The 20239-nt window shown below is 45.3% G+C and overlaps 1 long non-coding RNA gene across 1 annotated transcript in view; it reads left to right on the plus strand.

Moving 5' to 3' along the window:
* LOC141083717 (uncharacterized) overlaps positions 1-20239 on the plus strand; it is a 192208-nt gene that overhangs the window by 119069 nt on the left and 52900 nt on the right. The window lies entirely within an intron of this gene.

Raw genomic sequence — 20239 nt, forward strand, 5'->3', positions numbered from 1 at the left:
GGATTCACTTTTCATCCAGAAAAAAAAAGATTAGTTTTCACCTGTATTCATGTGACATCTGTATGCAGATTTATATAGATCAATAGTGAATAACATTTACAAGACCTAATACTTTTTCCTATTTTAAAGGCTTGAATGTACCTGCAAAAATCAGAAGCTATATGATTAATCTGCATGGTGTCCGATTATTTTTCTACCCACATAGAGTTGAATAGGCAAATATAGGCATCTGAAATATGAAAGATATCAGAGCACAGTGCAATTTTTTTTCCACAGACATTTGGTCCAGGTGAAGAACTCAGTCAATTAAATAACATTGTTCTTAGTGCTGTCTGTGTGTTATCCGTTTTTTCTATGACCAACATTTGAACGGGAAATACGGTCTTGTGAACATAGAGGTAAGGGGCATGAAACATTAATTCTATCTTATCTCTACTTACTAGGGAGCTGAATGTTTAAAGGCCCCGTCACACTAAACGAGATCGCTAGCGATATCGCTTAAGCGTCACCGATTTTTTGACACAGCAGCAATATTGCTAGCGATATCGCTATGTGTGATACTTACCTCTGACCGGCTCCCCCGCTGATTATCGCTGATCGCGCGAGAACATCCTGGACCGTTTCTCGATGGCGGCTTCTTGCTGGCGCCGACAAGGGCGGGAGGACGTCTTCATCGCCGCGTCTGACAGGTAAGTAACGACCGTCGACCGCTGCTACGTCGCTGGTGAGATCTGCCTGTTTGGCAGCTCACTAGCAACCATTTAGAGATGCACCAGCGATCTTGACCCCGTAGTATCATGGTCGGGATCGCTGGTGCATCGCTAAATGTGACGAGACCCTAAGGCCCCCATACATTAGATTAACAATAATGTCAGAGTAGATAAAGGTCAGCAATTTGATTGTTAAAGATAACTTTAAACTGATACACTGGCTTGCGAAAGTATTCATCTCCCTTGATAGGCATAAATTAAATTAATGGGATCAAATAACTAAAAATTGGCATGTGCATTTGTATCCATCCCTTTTGCTATGAAGCCCCTAAAAGTTTCTGGTGCAAGCAAATACCTTATTAAGTCACATGTCTGTCGGTATATACACACCTTTTCTGAAAGGCCACAGAGGCTGCAACACCATTAAGCAAGAGGCTCCACTAACCAAACACCATGAAGACCAAGGAGATCGCCAAACACATCAGGGTCAAAGTTACTGAGAAGTACAAGTCAGGGTTGGGTTAGAAACAAATAACCCAATATCTCATGATCCCTCCAAGCACCATCAAATCCATTAACATTAAATGGAAATAATTGGTACTACAGCAAACCTTCCAAGAGAGGGCCGCCCACCAAACCTCTCAGCCTGGGCATGGAGGGCATTAATCAGAAAGGCAGCACAGAGACCAAAGGTAACCTTGAAAGAGCTGCAGAGTTCCAAAGCAGAAACTGGAGCATCTGTCCATATGACCACAATAGGCCGTACACTCCATAGGACTGGCCTTTATGGAACAGTGGGCAGAAAAAAGCCTTTACGTCACGCCTCCTTGATGAAGCACAGCGAAACGCGCGTTGGGGCATGAGGGACATTCCAGGAAGCATCATCAGCTCATGGTATGCTACTATATTCACACTTACGTTTATTGTATGGTATTGGATTATGCTGGGCTAAGTATGGGTATTTAACTGAGGGAATTTAGGAGGGTGTGATACCTCTATATAGCGGGATATGTCTGAGGATAGTCAGCTGATGAATATAAAAGAAAGCAAAATCATGTTAATCCCTTCCAGCGATACTCAACATATGAGAATGTATTTGCATAATGAAATGTTCTGTAATGTGATGCTTCTATGACTGTTTTGTCTCTCTTAATGGTCTAGCACCTTTTTTTTAATTATTGAATTGCATTGTTAATAAATAAACATTAGTTTTTATGTGCCATTGTGTGGGACCTTCTTTGATATAAGGAATATAGGTCACCACAAAAGGTATTTATAGTTAATTTGTGGCACATTTCCCAGTATAGGGATGTTGCTAATTGTTTGGGCAATTTGGTGAATATAGGAAGGTACTGTGGTCAGGTGAGATAAAAATTGCACTTTTTTGGCCACCAAGGTAAACGCTATGTCTGGTGCCAAACCAACACATCTCATCACCCTAACAACACCATCCCCACAGTGAAAGATGTTGGTGGCAGAATCATGTTCTGGGGATGTCTTTCAGCAGCAGGGAAAATGGTCGAAGTCGAGAGGAAGATGGATGGTGTGAAATACAGGGATATTGTTGAGCAAAACATGTTTAAGTCTGTCAGGTAATTGGTATGGGGATGGAGGTTAACCTTCCAAGTAGAGAATGACCCAAAGCATACGGCTAAAGCAACACTTAAGTGGTTTAACCTCTTCACTCCTCAGTCCATTTTCATTTTTTTTGCTTGTTTTTTCTCCCCTTCTTCCCAGAGGCATAACTCTTTTACTTTTCTGTCCGCATAGACATATAAGGGCTTGTTGTTTTTTTTTGCAGGGCAAGTAGTACTTTTGAAAGACACCACTCATTTTACCATATAGTGTAGTTTAAAATGGGGAAAAAATGTCCAAGTGCTGTGGAATTGTGAAACAAAAACCCACAGTTCGGACATTGTTTTTTGGGAATTGTTTTTTACGGTGTACTTTGTGGTTAAAATTTCCATGCAATATTATCCTCCTCAATAATATGATTATGGTGATACTAAACATGCCCAGTGTTTTATTAATTTAGTTGTGAAAAAAATCTGGTTTGCAGAAAAAAATGTTTGGGAGTTGTGTCATCATTTTCGAAACAATTTTTATTTTTCATCCAATGGAGCTGTATGATAGCTTATTTTTTGCAAGGAAGACAGTATTTTTGTTAGTACCATTTTGGGATAGATGTGACTTTTCGATTGCTTGTTGCAGCATTTTTTGTGTAATTGAGGCAACCAAAAAATTGTAGTATGATGGTTACCGATTGGGTTAATTGTTTTTATATTTTGATAGCTCAGACTTTCTGAATGCTTCGAAACCAAATATGTGTATTTTTTTCAATGTCTTTATTTTCACTGAAAGGAAAGGGGGGTAACTTCAACTTTTATCCTTTTTTTCATATTTTTAAAATTTGTTTTTACCGTTCACTGATTTTGTTAGCCCCAGGGGGCTTGAAGATGCGATCATCCAATCGCTTGGGCTATATGCAGAGATACCACAGCATCGCTGGATATAGCAGAAATCACAATCTCCTGCCGACTTGCGCCATATATGTATGGCACATGTTGTGAAAGGGTTAGAGTGAAATGTGTAAATATTTTGGAGTAGCATAGTCAAAACCCAGACCTTAATCCAATTGAGAAATTGTGGTCAGGCTTGAAAATTGCTGTTCACCAAAGGAAACCATTTAACGTGAAGGAATTGGAGCAGTTTTGCCTTGAGGAAAGGGCAAAGATCCCACTGGCCAGATGTGGAAAGCGCATAAATACTTATCCAAAGCGACTTGCAGCTGTAATTTCTGCAAAAGGAGGCTCTACATGGTAATGACTTTAGGAGGGTGAATAGTTATGCACACTGAAGTTTTCAGTTATTTCGTCCTATTTGTTGTTTGCTTCTCAATAAAAAGAAAACCAAATGTTCACAGTTGTAGGCATGTTCTTTGCATGAACGGACACAATCCCTCAAAAAAACTGTCATGACTGCGGCCGCGGACACGGCCCAGCAGGCGCCTCCACGCAGACAGCAAAGGGCGGGCGTCCCCCGAGGACGTAATATGGACCCTCTATACCACAGAGGGGGACCTGAGCCTACCCAAACTAGGGAAGGGCAGCGACCGAGGTACTGTTGCAGCTGAGCATGTGGACAAGGAGGAGACACATAGGACTTGATAACACCGCACAACTTCAGGTATAAAGAACATAAGGTTTACTAAAGTAAAATCACACAGTACAGAGATGAAACAGGGCTATGCCTGGCTCCCGATTTCACACCTCCCAAAAGGGTACCACCCAGTAGACCCCAAGGCACCAACGAATCACCGAGGCACACATAGACCAGACATCGGGACACAGGCAAGACATAAGGGTAAGTAATCACATCAGGACACAGGCTGGACATCAGGACACAAGCTGGACATAAGGACATCAGGACACAGGCAGGACATCAGGGTCACCCACAGGACATCAGAGTCACCGGCAGACATCAGACAGGAGCCGTTCGGTTCCGGACATCCAACATGACTTACAGGCACCACTGCAGTCATCAAGCTCCAGGCTCCAGGCAGTGGTCATCAGGTTCCAGACTGCGGTCATCAGGCCCTGGGCATCGGACCTAGGAAGGAACTCAAGTATGATGGTGCTAACACCGCAGAATTGCTGGGCCTGCATGGAGCTAGTGGGTCGCCCTCCCAGGGCCGTGGGGTACTCGGTACCGGGCCGGTGTCAGGGGGATGTGTCACAGCGGCGGTGACCCGGTCCGTGGCCCTGGGCGCCCAAGTAATAAAAGGGAGTTTATAATGTAATGGAATAGTTCGTGACGCCACCTGTGGTGTTCGGCAAGTGAGATGTTAGGCCGACGCTGCAGGCGGATCCTCTGGGGCTGGTGATGTGTTGCAGCATAGATGGTGTAGCTCCCCACAGGTGAAGCTGTAGCCCCAGGGCCATGTAGTTGTAATGGTGGAGGAGAGGCGCAGACAGTGTAAAGGATGGTACCCAGATGTAGCAGTGCTAAGCGGATTGGCGCAAGAATGAATAGAGGACACCGGGGCTTGTAGTTCCAAAGCTTTACTCACAGTCTGCGGTACACAATGGTGCCTGCCTCCGGGCCGTGTCCTCTGGGTCAGAGACTCAGCCAACCTCCAGGCAAGATGGAAAGCTCCTCTCCAACACTCCGCCAACATGTACCTTTCCTGAACGACTCCTCTATTGCACCCTAAAGTGTGAAGATCTCCAGAACCGTGGTACACTGGAGTTCCTCTTTACAGATGTTCCCAAGAACTCTACTTGTACGGCAGACAGCTGTAGCCTGCTTCGGTGACTCCCTTCTCCTGAGTCCCGGCTCTCTATCCGATTGCTGTTGTGCCCCAAGTCTTAGATGGGAGTAATGCATTTACAGCCAACTACTCCACCGGTGTCTGCTGCAGAACCATAGGTGTCCATACAACCTCGGGGACCGGGCCCCGGCCTTGCACTGAGAACCTATAGGCAGGGTTCCTCTTCCAACCCACGTCCTCTCTGTTCTCCTACTCGTTCGTTCCGTACTTGTGTTTCTCTCTTATGGAAGCTTAGGTTTCAGTTCTACATCTTTCTCCTTCCTTTCCCGTGCCAGCTGGCTCAGATCACTGAGGCAGCTGCAGCACTCCTTCCTCCATCCCTTCTTCCAGGGATCCTCACTCCTGTCTGAGTGACTTCTTACCCGCCTGACCTTCTGCCAGACTGAACCTCACATCCTACACTCTCCCACTCTTTTATGTATCTAAACTCCACCCACCTCCCAGCACATCCAGTGTTCCAAGCAGGGAACCACCAAAGGTGCTCTGCTACTCTCTAAGCACTGAGCTGCAATGTGGTTGTGCAGAACTACCCTGTTGTGTGGGGTGCGAGTGTTGGAGCGTGGAAAGGAGTTCCCACCTTACCTGGATGGTGGGGCACTACACCTTAGGAGAAGATGCAGTACCTCTGTGGCAACCGAGCCTCAGGGGCGCCACAGTAGCACCGCATGGTAGTCAGAGCACAGGGTAGTAGATGCTCAGCAGGAACACCGGCTACAAGTGTTAGGTGTTGGGTTCCTGTTGCTGCACAGCCGGAATCCCGAGCCACCTCCAATCTCCAATGAGAGATTGTCCCACGGGCAGGCTCAGTGGACCGAAAGGAGGACTTAGTCCCTGGAGTAGCTTGCGGCTGACCAGCATCCGTTGCTATAGCACATGCTCAGGTCCTTCTCCAGCTCTGATTGGACCATCATGAATGTCAGATAGGTCCCGGAAGGACGCTGCTATAAAAGGTTTGCATGGCCGCTCGGCCATGCGCTAGTATAGACTGCATTACCAGACTATGAGGAGTGAGTGTTGTATGCATGTATGAATGCCTCTGGTGAATGACTCATTAAGAAACCCCTACCCTTGGTATGCATTTGTTGTGCAGCCTAGCCTGTTAAGTGCCCAGGCTGAGGTGTAGGTAGAGGCAGAGTCTGACACTGGCATCAGTGTCCACCGGTGGCTCTGCGCGCCATGGTGCAGGTGCTCGACACTCCACCATAGTCAACGTCTATAGTAGCATCCGCAGGTGCGATGCCGCGCACTCAGAAGGTCTAGAGGGACTCTGACCCCGTGTCCTTGGGGTAGAATTCTGTGACCGCATTCTGTGCACTCCGTTGCTGAGCTCTGTGAGCTAAACATGCTCCGGCATTTATGTTCTGCGGTAGTGCGGCTCTGTGAGGTAACAGAGTTTGCCCTGTTCACACTGGGTGTCGTTAACCCACATGTGATCTGTTGTATACCGCTTTATACTTCCGCCATTGGTAATCAGCAGTTTACCACCCCTGCATGGTGGACCCCGGGCTGCGAACGCACCTTACTATTATTTTATTATTTGGTGCGTTCCACCAGCCCTAACAACAAGAGACTCAGTCACTGGGTGAGAGGCTCCAAACACAGAGGGATTCCAGAAACATAACAGCAGACATAGTTCAGACAGGGTCAGGAATAGGACAGGTACAGGATCAAGGATTCAGGCCTGGATATACCGCCTCCAGGGCAGGGCGCAGGAACAGGACAAAGCAGGAATCAAGGCAGGGACTTTGGTACCAAAACATAGACAGGAGAAGTCGAGGGACACAGTCACAAAACACATATGGCAAAGTTCAGGAGCTTTGTGAGTAGCCCTGTCAATGCCGAGCAGGGGAGGGGAAGTTTATATAGGAGCTTCCCCTCAGCAATAGGCTGGGGATAGCATTTCAAGTACACACACTAACCCTGATAAAAGCAGGGGAGGTGTGGCCGCGCATGCCCTAAGAACACACAGAAACCATTGCAGCACAGCTAGTGCAGGAACTGAGGCTTAGAGGACCTGGCATCATCTGCAAGCCTAGACACACATGGAAAGTCATGCACCAGCTGCAAATGACCTCGCAACACGCAGATAGCTTCCACAGCGGCAACCAGGGACCGCACATGTGGATGGTCAAGCAGCAGAACAAAGACCTAACGACACATGCACGGCTACGCAGCAGAGCAGGGAACTGAGCAGGCTCCATACAGGTAACAGCCAGCAGTATCCCAGCTCAATTAGGGGGAAAGGAGTAAAGGGTTAAAAGCAAAGAAATGCATTGTCATGCCGCCAAACAAGTACAGACAGAACGGCATGAAAAAAACCCTGTGAAATTCCAGGTTGTAATGGAGCAAAACATGAAAAAGGGGGTGAATATTTTCTCAAGCCACTATGCATAGTGCCCGATGTGTGGAGAAGTTGAGAGAGATAGGTGACAGCTGATGAGCAATTCCTCCTTCAGCTATTGGATGTACATGGCCAGCTTTAGACAACAGTAATGGGGAGAGGGAAGCAAGGAGCTGTTATGTATCCCTAATGGTAACTTATTTTTTAGCAAAATTAAAGGGATTGAATATTTTAATTCAACAAGCTTGATTCATCTTCCCCCTGAGTCAGGTGATCCCCACACACATTAAGTAGTCCAGTAAGTTCATACTATCTTTATACCTATGATCACTACTGCACCATATCACAAATATCCCTAAACAAGCTATTTACCTGTTAAAAGCTTTATTAAAGGGGTTTTCTATAGTAGTCTCTTGAGCACCTTAGTACTATGCAGTCTCTTTTCTTACTGGTTTCTGACTGGGTGGACTCTTCACTTTGAATGACAGTTCTGGTGAATAGTAGAACTGTATTGTTAGAACTACACAGCAAAGCTCAGCACAGGTTCTGCTGTAAAACATTCAGCTCTCAGTGGTTTGTGCTGGAGAGTACAATGCTATCACTATATTTACACATTGAAATAACAGGACATCAGAACAAGCACACAGCTCTGGACAGCACAAGCAGAGACCCATGATTAGGAGACTTGCTCTGAAAGTTGCAGGTTGACTGATTTTGCTACATTTATAACAGCAGCTTGTCAGGAGCTTAGAGGAAGTGAGAGGGATTGCGGAGCAGCTAACTGCTGTAAAGAAATCAACGAACAGGAAAGAGGCGGCTGATATGTTACCAGATAAATCCTCTTCTGCTATGTAAAGGGCCTGTCACACTAAGTGATATCGCTAGCAATATCGCTATAACTTGTGACATTATAGCGATATTGCTAGTGATATCGCTGTGTGTGATACTTACCTACGACCTGCTCCCCCGCTGGTTATCGCTGATTGCGCGAGAACGTCCTGGACTGTTTCTCGTCGTCAGCTTCCTGCGGCGCTTCCTGCTGTGACGACGAGCGACGAGTGTGGAGCCGGGCGGGAGGACGCAGGATCGCCTAGTGTGACAGGTAAGTAGCGACCCCCGACCCCTGCGATGTCGCTGGTGAGATCTGCCTTTGTGGCAGCTCACTAGCGACCACTTAGCGATGCACCAGCGATCCTGACGGCGTCATATCGCTGGTCGGGATTGCTGGTGCATCGCTAAGTGTGACAGTACCTTAACTGTGCAGCACAATCTGCCAGTGTCTAGGCCAGCAATAGTGGTAAGGCTCCATGGTAATGAGCTTTACACTATGAAAAATAAAAGCTGTCTTTGCAGGAGAATGACAGCCCACAGAAAAAGCAAGTCAGTTGCAAATTTGCTCATTTCCATGCTGTCTTATTAATTAAAAACATGTAATTACTTGAAAATACCCTTGTAACATTCACAATTAGGTTTGCATAGAAGAATTCATTTGGATGCAGAATCGATTTTCCATTCTTGAAAAGTGAAGACCTGGCAAAAGCATTTTCCCTTGAAACAAGTAGATTGACAAATTGCAAATCAGGTGAACATGCACATACCTAATAAGGATATCAAATAAGGTGTAGATTGCAATCATTGTGAAAATGGCAGATTATTGGTAGAACTTCTGGTAATCCATCAGTAGGAGACTGCTTCTATAACCAGTTTAGCAGGAATTCCAGTCCATTCAGCTCCGGACTTAACATGTAATTCTCATTTTAATTTTTATTTATTAATAAGTAATAATAATAATAGTAATGTAGAGCAAGCAATTTTTATACCTTATAAATGAAATCCGAAAGAAAACCTTTCAGAAACCTTGTAGATGTCCCCGTATGCTGTTTCTGAAACAGACAATTTGATCGTATCAAGCTAAATTTATATTCAGTTCCACAGACACTAAATATGGCATCTAAGGGTGGAGCGGTGTCTGCACAGCGTACTCGCTCCTGGCTGGCTGTTTGTCAGTGCAGCGACAGGTTATCTCAGTCACACTATGCACAGTGCTGCCACTCTGTCAGGCATTGGTTGTCGAATAGAGAGCTAGGGAGCAGAGAAAAAGTGCAATAGGGTCTTATCCATTTTAAATTTTTAAGGAGTTAAAGGTGAAACTGACCTGGTCAATTTGTGTTCACACAACAATATTAAAGTACAGAAACCCAACTGCTGCAGAACCCCAGGTCGTCAGGCCATATACAGCGTACATAAAGAAAGGGATTGTGGATGTTCCGAGCTGCAGGTGGGTGGACTGGTAAGTCCAGGTACACACAAAGGATTGCATTTTTTTTTTGTCGACGCATTTTGAAATTTACATACTTCTTCTTCAGGACGAAAAAACAATATCTCCAAAAATTTTTTTTCTTTGGGGTGTTTTGAGGACCAACTGTAGCATGCTAAATGCTGTATAAAATTTCACAGCTAAAAAAAAAAGGCTGTATTACAATGCCAGGCAAATTTACACACCTCAGATGGATGTATGATACTGCAGTAAAAATACATTGCCATATAAAATTTCCCATACTACTAGATGACACAAGGCGGGACAGAAATATTATGTAAATCAAAAAAGAAAAAAATTAGAATGGCACTAAGAAACAGTCTACTTACTGGTGGAGTGGGTGGACACTGAGTCAGCAACACTTTGCAGGGTGAAAGCACGGTAGTGAAGGTGCTTGCTTGAAGAAGCACACATGAGGCAATCCAAAAGAATAAGGAAAAAAGCAGCACACTCCATTTACCGTATCATAAAAAGCCTAAGTTCTTTATTTCAGAAAAGCATACATGGACAAGGTTTGTGATGGCAGGATAAGTGCAGGCAAGAAACAGGACTACGGCCATTTCGCGTTAAACACGCTTCCACAGGTCCAGATTCCGTTTCTTGCCTGCATGCCTGCACTTATCCTGCCCTCACAAACCTTGTCCATGTATGCTTTTCTGAAATAAAGGACTTTTTTTTCAGAAATATTATGTGCTTGGCCTTCAAATGGGGATGGCTGGTAGAGCTAGGAGAAAATGGAAAATGGTCTTAGGAGAGCAGGAAAGAGACTCAGACAAGAGATGGGTTTAAACCACAATGTGTTTCCACCTGATGAAGACGGATCCTCCGTAGAAACGCGTTGTGGTTTAAACCCATCTCTTGTCTGAGTCTCTTTCCTGCGCTTCTAAGACCATTTTCCATTTTCTCATTGCTCCTATCCTCCATTGGAGGTTTTCGCTGGAGGTGCGGTGGAGACCTGACATCCTTGTCTGCCCCTGGGTTGCTTCCTAAGGGCTCTTTTATGACCGCTTATCACTGACTCTTTCTTGGCTGGTAGAGCTAGGGCAGAGTCAGCAAAATAGAGCTTACCTGGCCAGCAGTAGATGCTTTAGCAAATCTTGTCATAGCAGCTAGTTGCATTGGGGAGATGTCCTTACAGTTGGATTCTGTGATTGATGGCATTTCAGGAGGGCTTAGACCCTTTGGTGGACTCAATTATATTCTAGTTGGTATGGAAGCTCTTCTGCTTATGTCTAATGGAATGTTTAATCTGATTTGAGTTAAGTAACCTAGTTAAGGGTTGGGAACAAGGGATTGATGTTAATTAAGTTTTGAATATTAAACTGCAGCTACACATTGTGGAGTCATGTGACAGCAATTCTCTGCAAAGTCAAGTGACAAAAACATTTGTTCCTCTTGTCCATGGTCTCCTGTGGCCTGACTATTCTAAAGCTCTGATTTTGCTGTAAATAAAACAGCCAAGCTGCAGATAAGTCACACTCAGGCTCATGAAGAGTGCGACTAAAGGCCCTTTTACATTTAGCAATGCACCAGCGATCCGACCAGCGATCCGACCAGGTCAGGATCGCTGGTGCATCGCTAAATGATCGCTAGTGAGCTTTCACACAGAAAGACCTCACAGCGATGCAGCAGCGACGCAGCGCACGATACTTGCCATTCACACACAGCGATCCTGCGTCCTCCCGCCCGCCTCCACGCGTCGCTGGACGTCACAGCAGGAAGTCTCAGCAGGAAGCGCCCGACGAGAAATGGAGCCGGACATTCTCGCGCGATCAGCGATGGACAGCGGGGGAGCCGGTCGCTGGTAAGTATCACACATAGCGATATCGCTAGCAATATCGCTATAACGTCACAAAACCAGTGACGTTTTAGCGATATTGCTAGCGATATCGCTTAGTGTAAAACCCCCTTTACACTGATGACTATGGTAAGAGTGTTGCACACAGCTGGCCATCAGTGACAGAAAATCCAACACATTTGGAAACATATGCAACTCTACAATGCAGTCGCATAGAAAGTCATTACGTTCAGTGTTACAATGTGTTTCTGCAATATCACTGTAGTCGCCTTAGCCTTAAGAAACAGTTGCTATGGCCAGATCATCCTATTTTTGTCTGTGGTCTATTTCAGGGTATAATAGAAGGTACGTGTAATCACCGGTACCCTTTGTCAATTGATATTAAAGCTGATATCTAAATTATTACAACAGGGGTAAGTTCTCTCCTTAGCTATAGCTTCCAGTAAAAAAAAATGCATTGTGTGTCAAACGTGATCTATATCCGACAGACTCCATTGACGATATCCAGTCTTAATATACCTTAATATGCCCATACATCTTAGATAACTGTCAGATGTTTAGCAGACAGTTATCTCTACTGGTCTCCTGAGCACACTCACTTCGGCAAGACAAGTGCGCATCTGATCTCAATGTTGTCCTTATCTCCCACATGAACAAAAGGATCGGGGGGGGGTAATAATCTAACATACCTGATTGTTCTCTCTCACAACCTCATCTGTTTGGGAGAATCTGGAGGCCCCTATACACATTAAGCCCCAGTCTCATATAGCGAGATCGCTAGCGAGATTGCTGTTGCGTCACCAATTTTGTGACGCAACAGCCTGCAATCTCACTATGTGTGCCACATAGCGGCGATCGGGCCCCTGCTGCGATGTCACTGATCGTGCTCGAATGTCCTGGGACATTTTTTGATCACTGGTGTCCAACTGGCCAGCACGCATTGCTGTGTTTGACAGGGACAACGATGAATGACCTCAATACTACAGGTCTGAGAGACAGGGTCCCAACGACCGTCGTATCATTGCTGCGTCGCTGTGGATATCTGACTGTTTGACATCTCACCAGTGACCTTGTAGCGACGCAACAGCGATCCCTACCAGGTCGCATTGTTGTTGGGATCGCTGGTGCGTCGCCAAGTCTGACCATTTTTTTGATTGTTGATGTCCTGCTGGCCAGCATGCATCGCTTTGTTTGACACCATAACAACGACTAGGGAGCACGTTGGCAACTCAGAACTCACGCCTATCGAGGTCTGAGTCGTCAGAATAGCTGCTGTGTGACAAGGTCCCAACGACCGCCGAGGCCGTTATACGGCTCGCTGGATCGTTGCTGTGCTGTTGTTGAGATCTGCCTGTTTGGCAGCTTAGGCTGGTTTCACATTAGCGCTTTTTAAGCGCACGCACGGCCGGGGGTGGCTCCGCCCCCGAGCCGGCTCTCTGCCCGGCGTGCCTGCCCCTTGCTTGTAGCGCCGCCTCCTAGCGGACAGCGGCGCCTGCGATCGGCGCACCCTATCTTTAGCATAGGGTGCGCAGATCGTGCGCAGGCCGTGCGCTAGTTGCGCTTTGACCTGCGCTGCGCACTTTTGACGGTGCGCCGTGCGCGCCAAAATCCGAAAAGTTCGATTTTGGCTCGTACGGCACACCGTCAAAAGTGCGCAGCACAGGTCAAAGCGCAACTAGCGCACGGCCTGCGCACGATCTGCGCACCCTATGCTAAAGATAGGGTGCGCCGATCGCAGGCGCCGCTGTCCGCTAAGAGGCGGCGCTACAAGCAAGGGGCGGGTGCTCGCCGGGCAGAGAGCCGGCTTGGGGGCGGAGCTACCCCCGGCCGTGCGTGCGCTTAAAAAGCGCTAATGTGAAACCAGCCTTACTAGCAACCATATAGCGACGTACCAGCGATCCTTACCAGGTCGTATCGTTGTCGGGATCGCTGGAGCGTCACTATATGGTCGCTATTAAGCTGTCAAACAGGCAGATTCTTTTGAACATTGCTTAATAAGGTTTCTGGCAAAAGTGAGTAAGTAAATCTGATAAGAGTGGTGACCTAGAGCCATGAGCTACAAGGCCTGTGGAGCTTACATAACCTTATGTGAGTCACTTTATCTCTTTGGGCCTCAGGCTGTTACAGAAAACAGCTAGGTTCCAAATACATTATCACCTGTCACATTTTATTAGGATCTTCTTGACTTTATATGTAATGTTTCAATGACTCATATCACTATTTGCCAACAGATAAGTCTTTCCTCAGTGTCGCAAAATTAGAAGATTAGATGTTAGGATAAATGGAGGCTGTAGATAAAGAATGAAGTGGACATAGGTCCTAAAAAAAATTAAGAAAATGTTGAAATATTGGCAAGAATTCAAGGTTTTATCCTCTATGTTGGAAACCATAAGAAAATCAGAAGTCACCAAACTGTTTCATTTTTACATAAAAGCAAGAGGCTGCTGAACTTTTGACATCACTTCTAGTATAATTATAAGTTATCTTTGGGGTACATTATTCATATGTTGTGCACTCAGCTGCTGCAGAAGTTCTTTCTAATTTGTAAGTGGGGATTCCTGTCCAAAACTGATGGACTGATAGGAGAATTTGTCATACTTATAACATAGAAGGACTGCAGCTTCCGAGGTTTAAAATTTGTTATTTGCTGAAGAAGCTGCTGAAAAAACTCTTTTTTGTTCTCAAAGAATGCCCTGTATACCTATCAATGTTGGAAAGCAGTCCATTAGTTAACTAACCAAATTGTGTGATGTCTGCAGTCAATCTGTAGGCTCTTCATGGCTGCAGCAAAGTGACATTCTTTATATGAAATCAGGGCCATGAGGGTGACAGCAAAGTAGTGGCACTGGTCTCGAAAGTTATCCTGCAACCTGGGACTGTTGAGAAGTTGGCAAGTAGAGAACATTCCCTTTAAGTCCCTTCCACATCATTTCAACCCCTTCCTTACTTGTATGGTACTTGTTGGGTGTGGGTGTAAAGAGCAAGGAAGCTGAGGGAGTACCATACCAGACAGATGCCGGCTGTGCTGTACAGCTAGCTGTTCTATTAGTTAGCGCCAATCGCTGCTTTCAACCCCTTAAAGAGTATCTGTTATTTTAATTGTTATTGCATAAATCAATCAATAAATCAATAGTACTAGTGAAATAAAGAAACTTTATAATACATTTTATAAGAGAAATCTGCTTCTTTCTCCACAAAGATGAATTATTAATTTTCAAAATTCTGAATATACATTTAAAATCTGTATTCAGTGAAGACAGATTGTTACATTAGGCCCCTTTCACACATCAGTTTTTTGCTATCAGTCGCAATCCGTAGAATTCTGAAAAAAAAACGGGTCCGGTGACTGATGCCGCTGGATCCATTTTTTTCTCATAGACTTGTATTAGCGACAGATTGCTACGGATGGCCTCATGATTCATCTGTCGTTCGATGGATCCGTCGAAAATTGTTTGTCCGTCGGCCGGAGACGACGGACAAAGCAACTTTTTTTGTCTACATCGAAAAATTGGACAGCGACGGATCCGTCGCCGTCAGTTGTTTACTGGAATGGAAGCCTATGGGTGCAGAATCCATCGTAATCTGTCAAATGATGGAATCCAGCGACGGATTCCGCTTTTTTTTTAACTGAGCAGGCTCCAATTAGCATGCTCCAATTACTATCTCCACCCCAAACTATCTTATTTTATAATTCTTTAATAAATAAAAATATTTTTTTTATAAAAAGCTTTATTGTCTTTCATTTATTTAATGATAAGGTACAATACTTTGGATAAGGCTGGAGTCACACTAGTGAGAAATACGGATGAGCGCTATGTGAGCATAATCGCATTGCACTCATCCCAATGTTAATCTATGGGGCAACACCCATCATCCGATTTTTTTCTCACCCATATTAAATGAGCGGAGGAAATCGCAGCATGCTGTGATTTGCACCGTATTACGCCCAACACTCGCCAATGCAAGTCTAGGGGTGAGAGAAAAAAACAAATTACACATGGAGCATACGTGTGACTTGCGAGAAATACTCACCGGTGTCCTTTACAAAAGTCGGCAATTCAGTGCGCAATACAGTAAAAAGACACTGACAGGTTTAAGAAAGAATAGATATAGACACATAGAAAATATATATATATATATACACTATATATATATATATATATATATATATATATATATATATATATATATATATATAAAATATATGTAAAGCTCAATGTGGATATGTGTGTATGTCCGGGATTGGCATCCGCACCGTTGCAGCTACAGCCACAAAATTTGGCACAGTCACACGTCTGGACCCCGAGAGCATCATAGGCTATGTTGTGAGGCGAAATTTTAACCCCGCGTGTTCCACTTCACCAAATAATTTTGCTCCTGTCGACATAATGGGGGAAAAAGTGAAAGGAAAAGTTTTGGAGGCAAATTGACAGCTGCCAGATGTGAACAAGGGGGACTTAAAGAATGAGAGCGATGGCGCCAAAGAGTATATACCGTACAGTTGCTAAGGTGGGGCACTGACATGGGATACTCACCATACACGGGGATATGAACACACACACAAAATGCGCCACACACTACCACGTGCTGCAACACATATACCACCCTCAGCACACATTTCACCACACATACAGCAACCTCGCCACATAAAAGTCGAAGCACAAAAGTCGCCACTCAAAACTTGCCACGCTGTCCCAGAGCTGTTTAAAAGATGAAAAATGAGCTGTGATTTGTTGCTGTCAGCAACAGTTTTCTTTGTAGACAGTTGTGGTAACTGAGGCCTATTATTCTTATAATTTCTATGGTGTTATCGTCCTTCTGTAAAGCTGGAAATAACACAATTTATTACCGTGCCAACACAGACCACCCTCTGACACAGACTGCAAGGGGAGCCCAGTATCACACAGGATAGGATTAGATACACGGCTCAGCAGTCAGTATCACACAGGATAGGATTAGATACACAGCTCAGCAGTCAGTATCACACAGGATAGGAATAGATACATGGCTCAGCAGTCAGTTTCACACAGGATAGGATTAGATACACGGCTCAGCAGTCAGTATCACACAGAATAGGATTAGATACAGGGCTCAGCAGTCAGTATCACACAGGAGAGGATTAGACACATGGCTCAACAGTCAGTATCACACAGGATAGGAATAGATACACGGCTCAGCAGTCAGTATCACACAGGATAGGATTAGATACACAGCTCAGCAGTCAATATCACACAGGATAGGAATAGATACACGGCTCAGCAGACAGTATCACACAGGATAGGATTTGATATGCAGCTCAGCACACAGTATCACACAGAATAGTATTAGATACACTGCTCAGCAGTCAGTATCACACAGAATAGGATTAGATACACGGCTCAGCAGTCAGTATCACACAGGATAGGATTAGATGCACGGTTTTTATGTGCAATATAATCATTATAATTTGTTATAACTAACCACAGTTGGTTACTATGCCCAGGCAACGCCGGGCTCTTCAGCTAATATATCTAATATATAAAGCTCAAAGTGTGTATGTATGTGTGTGTGTGTGTGTGTATGTTTGTATGTCCGGGATAGGCATCCGCACCGTCGCAGCTACAGCCACAAAATTTGACACGTCTGGACCCCAAGAGCGTCCTAAGCTTTGTTGTGAGGTGAAATTTTAACCTCGCGCGTTCCAATTCACCAAACAATTTTGCCCCTATCTACATACTGAGGGGAAAAGTGTGTGCGTGGCAAGCCCCGCCCCTCATTGTGATGTCATAATGGTTGACTATGGAATGGAGGATGTGTGATGAGTATATGGGCACTGGACTATGGGATGGAGGATATGTATGACAGGTATATGGGCACAGGACTATGGGATGGAGGATGTGTATATGGGCACGGGACTATGGGATGAAGGATATGTATGATGAGCAAGAGGAAGAAAAAAAAAAGTGATCCAGCTGGAGACGGAGGCGGCTGCAATAAACAAAGCTTTATTGGACAACTTAAAAATATGTTGGTTCTAAAAAATTTCTTATAGCAAACACCAAGCACACCAGTGAGGAGGATCAACGCGTTTCAACTAAAAAATAGTCTTAGTCATGATCTGACATCAGTCATGGTATATGGGCATGGGACTATGGGATGGAGAATATGTATGATGGGTATATGGGCATGGGACTATGGGATGGAGGATATGTATGATGGGTATATGGACACGGGACTGTGGGATGGCGGATATGTATATGGGCACGGGACTAAGGGATGGAGGATGTGTGATGGGTATATGGGCACTGAACTATGGGATGGAGCATATGTTTGATGGGTAAATGGGCACGGGACTGTGGGATGGCAGATATGTATATGGGCACGGGACTGTGGGATGGAGGATGTGTGATGGGTATATGGGCACTGGACTATGGGATGGAGGATATGTATGATGGGTATATGGGCACGGGACTATGGGATGGCGGATATGTATGATGGGTATATGGGCACGGGACTATGGGATGGAGGATATGTATGATGGGTATATGAGCATGGGACTATGAGATGAAGGATGTGTGATGGGTATATGGGCACTCGACTATGGGATGGCGAATATGTATGATGGGTATATGGGCATAGGACTATGGGATGGAGAATATGTATGATGGGTATATGGGCATGGGACTATGGGATGGAGAATATGTATGATGGGTATATGGGCATGGGACTATGGGATGGAGGATGTGTGATGGGTATATGGGCACTCGACTATGGGATGGAGGATATGTATGATGGGTATATGGGCACGGGCCTATGGGATTGTGGATATGTATGATGGGTATATGGGCACGGGACTATGGGATGGAGGATAATTATAATTTTCTATAACTAACCATAGTTAGTTACTATGCCCGGGCAGCGCCGAGCTCTTCAGCTAGTCTAATATATAAAGCTCAAAGTGTGTATGTATGTGTGTATGTGTGTGTGTATGTCCGGGATAGGCATCCGCACCGTCGCAGCTACAGCCACAAAATTTGGCACAGTCACACGTCTGGACCCCAAGAGCGTCCTAAGCTATGTTGTGAGGCGAAATTTTAACCCCGCGCGTTCCAATTCACCAAACAATTTTGCCCCTATCTACATACTGAGGGGAAAAGTGTGTGCGTGGCAAGCCCCGCCCCTCATTGTGATGTCATAATGCCCCTATTTGCATACTGGGGAAGCAGTGTGTGCGTATCAAGCCCCGCCCCTCATTATGATGTCACAACGGTTGCCATGGCGACGCTGATGTCATCATAGGTCGCAAGCCCCGCCGCCGCTCATTATGATGTCATAATGGTTGACTATGGGATGGAGGATGTGTGATGGGTATATGGGCACTGGACTATGGGATGGAGGATATGTATGATGGGTATATGGGCATGGGACTATGGGATTGCGGATATGTATATGGGCACAGGACTATGGGATGGAGGATGTGTGATGGGTATATGGGCACTTGACTATGGGATGGAGGATATGTTTGACAGGTATATGGGCACGGGACTATGGGATGGCGGTTATGTATATGTGCACGGGACTATGGGATGGAGGATGTGTGATGGGTATATGGGCATTGGACTATGGGATGGAGGACATGTATGACGGGTATATGGGCACGGGACTATGAGATGGCGGATATGTATGATGGGTATATGGGCATGGGACTATGAGATGAAGGATGTGTGATGGGTATATGGGCACTCGACTATGGGATGGCGAATATGTATGATGGGTATATGGGCATGGGACTATGGGATGGAGAATATGTATGATGGGTATATGGACATGGGACTATGGGATGGAGAATATGTATGATGGGTATATGGGCACGGGACTATGGGATGGAGGATGTGTGATGGGTATATGTGCATGGGACTATGGGATGGAGGATATGTATGATGGGTATATGGACACTGGACTGTGGGATGGCGGATATGTATGATGGGTATATGGGCACGGGTCTATGGGATGGAGGATATGTATGATGGGTATATGGGCATGGGACTATGAGATGAAGGATGTGTGAGGGGTATATGGGCACTCGACTATGGGATGGCGAATATGTATGATGGTTATATGGGAATGGGACTATGGGATGGAAAATATGTATTATGGGTATATGGGCAAGGTACTATGGGATGAAGAATATGTATGATGGGTATATGGGCATGGGACTATGGGATGGAGGATATGTATGATGGGTATATGGGCACGGGCCTATGGGATCATGGATATGTATGATGGGTATATGGGCATGGGACTATGAGATGAAGGATGTGTGAGGGGTATATGGGCACTATGGGATGGAGAATATGTATGATGGGTATATGGTCATGGGACTAATGGATGAAGAATATGTATGATGGGTATATGGGCATGGGACTATGGGATGGAGGATATGTATGATGGGTATATGGGCACGGGTGTTATGAATGAGTCACCGTATGAGGCAAAAACAGAAATACTAGCTAAGTCCAGAAAACCAGAGAAGTTGGCAGCTATCGGATTGCAGACCCCTGAACCTATCAACAACAACTAGAAGTAGCCGTGGGGGGTTCCTACGGTGCCCTAGACCCCTCGATCACAGCCGGAGAACTAAATAGCCTAAAGACAGAAAGGGAAATCTAAACTGCCCCAGAGCAGATCCCAAAGCAATAGGCAGCCCCCAACATATAATGACGGTGAAGCAAGATGAAAAAACACTCACACAGATAGAAAGATA

The sequence above is a fragment of the Dendrobates tinctorius genome, unplaced genomic scaffold (assembly GCF_039654945.1).
Source record: "Dendrobates tinctorius isolate UK_male_01 unplaced genomic scaffold, ASM3965494v1 ptg000021l, whole genome shotgun sequence".
NCBI classification, from domain to species: Eukaryota; Metazoa; Chordata; class Amphibia; order Anura; family Dendrobatidae; genus Dendrobates; species Dendrobates tinctorius.